The sequence below is a fragment of the Quercus suber genome, unplaced genomic scaffold (genome assembly GCF_002906115.3).
Source record: "Quercus suber isolate HL8 unplaced genomic scaffold, Cork oak 2.0 scaffold_9, whole genome shotgun sequence".
NCBI classification, from domain to species: domain Eukaryota; kingdom Viridiplantae; phylum Streptophyta; class Magnoliopsida; order Fagales; family Fagaceae; genus Quercus; species Quercus suber.
Window position 1 is genome coordinate 380,998 of NW_027069475.1, and position 3,919 is coordinate 384,916.

Sequence of the window (3,919 nt, forward strand, 5' to 3'; positions counted from 1 at the left end):
ATGGAAGAAGTAAAGCTAATAGGATTTTGGCCTAGTCCATATGTTTACAGATTATATGGGCACTGAACTCAAGGGTATCAAATATGAATATGTAGAAGAGGATATATTCAACAAGAGCGATATTCTTTTGAAGTACAAACCTGTCCATAAGAAGGTTCCTGTGCTTGTTCATGGTGGGAAACCCATAGCAGAATCCATTGTCATTCTCGAGTACATTGAAGAGACTTGGCCACACAACCCATTGCTTCCAGATGATCCTCATGAGAGAGCTGTGGCTCGGTTCTGGGCAAAGTTTGGAGAGGATAAGGTAAGTATGCATCAACTAACTGATTATTATGTTTATTCTTACATTGCATAAAATCACACCTACAACTTTGTTCTCCTTTATTGTTATTTTTGGATCATGTTAATGAGTGCCCTTAGAATAATTGTTAACAATCCATTTTAAGAAGACAAGACTTAAGTACAGTACTTAAGTGTAATTTTTTAGGTTCCCCCTTAAGATTCTGCCATATAGTTTTTTTTTCCTCATGTGATGAAAGTGTATTTTAGTTAAATAACCATATGAAAAATAGAAAAAGTTGTCAAAACATTATTTTTTTTTCTTTTCCATAAAATTTTTCTTAAATAGTTTGTTATCAATTGTCTTAAAGGCATCCATTAACATTTCCTTTATTTTTTTACTAGTCTCCTTTGTTGTTATTTCTTTTCTTTATAAATGTGAAAGGTTTTTTTTTTTTTTTACTGAAAGCTAGAAGTGTATTAATATAACTAGTATGGGCTGCATGTGCAAGCACGTGCTAGCCAATAAAAAGATTGCAATTAAAAAAATTGCAATTACGGTTAGAATTAGAATTTATTTATAATTATTTGATTATTGAATTGTTAGAATTATACCATTAAATGTTTCAAAATATTATGATCTATTACCAAATCTACGATTACCCTGTCCCATCACTATCACACTCTAAAAAGAATTGAACTTTGGTGTGCAAGCGTTGAGCCCTTTGGTAATATCCATATATCGATATTTTAAATCAGCTCAACTTTTCAAAAACAAACTACAAAATAATAATAATAATAATAATAATAATAATAATTTATTCTCACGGTTCAATATTTAAGCCCCAAATAAGTTACAAAATTTCAAACTTTTCTTGTTCTATAAGAATATAAAATTTCAGCTATCAATCAAATCCATAAACTAAAAATCAATGATCCAATGTAATTGCAAATAAAGCTTACTGCAAAGAAAGCTGACGTATTTTTTGACAGAAATAAGGAGAGAAAAAAAAAAAAAAAACATTTGGTTTACTTGTTACAAACATAATAAAGATAATCGGAAGACCAAACACGACATATTATGAATGGTGCCAGTGGTGAAATTGATATTACATTATTCATATAGGAGAGGCTATCTCGAACCCGGTGAGCTTAGATGTTTAGATCTTCATTCACAATTACATCGTTTGAGCCATTGGCAGCATCAGCTAGTGGGATATCATTCTAGTCATGGCTAATATAGCAAGTGGGACTTTGTTCTTGTGGCCATTGCCAACAACAGCAGGTTGTCTTGCAGTCCAAATGGACCAAATCCTTCTGCATGTGCATATCAACCGTAAGAGTAGAACACCAAAGCTGACAAGGGACCCTACTACTTCATCAATGAGTTCTAGGACCGACACAAATTGCTAAATTCTGAAACAAAAAGAATTGTTAAAATAACAATAAAATTTACAGAGCGGCGATAATGGGTTGTGGGAGGAAGAAGTTGAAATACTCTCACCCATTATGTGCCATTGAGATTATCTCTAGCCTCCTGACCAACATTTGCACTTAATTTGCTCAGGATTTGTGATACACTTTTCCTGCCTACACACTTTTCTTGCCCACATAAACATTTGGTCGGGATTAGTCTAAAATACTCGCACTTTGAAGTTGCAAATTGGAATTTAATATTACAAACAACCCTATATAACCTGGACAATGTATAATGTTATAAATTTTTTATTTTACCTCGTTGTCAACCAAATAAGGATATTGGTTAGCTTATTGGTTACAAAATTCCAATTTTCATGCATATCATGTGAATCACCCCTCAGACGCATGTCCTATGTTCATGTCCATCAACAGAGTAGTTGGTTGACCAAAAAAGCTAACAAAGAGATAAAATCAAATAAAATAGGACAAAAGACCAAAAGAGCTACGCTCTCTAACTGTTCAAATTAAAAAATTTTAAAGATAGAAGTGTAAACCATCTACACAGAACAAACAAACCAACTTAGCTCTCCTTTGTCCGTTGCGTGGCTGTAAATTTGTTAAACACGAAATAACGAAGCAAGGTGCTCGACAAAAGCATTGTCCACACGACAAGTAGTACTCATCTAGCAGAGAAACTACTTGCTTAAAGATCTCTCCGGGGTGGGTCTGCATGTGTTGGAACATGTGAAAGTTTTAAAAGTATTTACATAGTAAATGTCATTTAACTAAAGATAAAAATAATAAAAGGAGAATAAAAAACGGGGATTATCTTGTCTTTTTTCTCTTTTGTAGATTTGTTTATAATAAGATTCAAATTTATAGCATCAATATCATAATAATTGTTAGACATCAATTGATTTTTTGTATAGATAAGATTCAAACTCAAATTCCTTATTGAATGACAAAAAACTTTCTACTTGAGTTAACTGGTAGATTTTATTAATCTAACTATAATGAACTGCACACACAAAAAAGCTTTAAACATTTTTTTCTAGACTAGGATAATATATAAGATGGAGATGTTACCCACTCTAACTGGATACTTTGTGCGATTTAGAACAACAATTTTTCTGGCTTCTTTGTAACTAGCGGAGAACAACAAGTGAAAGCAACAAAAGAAATGAAAGAACTTCTGGGAATCCCAGAAGAGCATGGTCTTGGGGAGAAGAAGTTTTTCGGTGGCAATAACATAGGACTGGCTGACTTAGCCTTTGGATGGATAGCTTGCTTATTGGAAATCACTCAAGAAGCAGCTGGGGTCAAAGTGTTGGAAGCTGATATCTTCCCTCGCTTACAGGCATGGATCAAAAACTTCAATGAAATTCCAGCCATTAAAGAGAGCCTTCGCGACCGCAATGAGCTGTTGGCGTATTTCAAGTGGCAAAGAGAACATTTTGTCTCCTCAGCAGCATCATAAACATATTAAACACTACTAGCATCATCTTGTGTGCTCTCTCATTCTCTGAATCCATTTCTCAAGATATGTTATTCTAAAAATAAGTTTGCGCGCCTGAGTGCAAAAAAGAAAAACATGGCATTGTGACTGGTAATTTATTAGATGTATAATGCTACAAGTAGAGGTTTGCAAATATTGAGTGTTGTTTCCCCTATATTTTAAAATGGTCAAGTTTGGAGACCATTTTCCAGATAAATAGAAGTCACAAATAAATTGATGTTTACTTTTTTTGTGTGTTTTGGAAGTCATAAACTTTGGCTAATTGATGTTTTCCAATTTGCAAGTCATAGATTTCCTCCCTTTTTTCTTCATAAAAATAAAAACTAAAAACATATCTCACTCTTGGCCACTTCCAGTACCGGTTCCAAGTTTGCTAGTACATCTATGTAGCAGAAATTATCTCAGGATGCCATTGCTTGAAAATTTACCTCCAAAAAGAAACTTACAATTGTGAATAACCCAATGTATCGAAATCTTTCTCCCCCTGTTAAAGATCAGAAGCTAAACAGAGTATTCAAATCAAGCAAAAATATCAACGAAACTACAAGAGACTTCGAGAACCAGAGAGAGAATATTCTGAGTAAGAGAGAAAATTCTTATTGCTCAATTACTGTGATTACAAGAAGTGAATGAATTACAATGCACTACTTTTCATTTATACTGTGGATTACTACTCTACCAAAAGATAAAAAAGAGCGGGAA

The 3,919-nt window shown here is 33.4% G+C and overlaps 1 pseudogene; it reads left to right on the forward strand.

Moving 5' to 3' along the window:
- Positions 1-3,178, forward strand: LOC112032617 (probable glutathione S-transferase; annotated as a pseudogene).
- Positions 3,179-3,919: the final 741 nt, after the last annotated feature.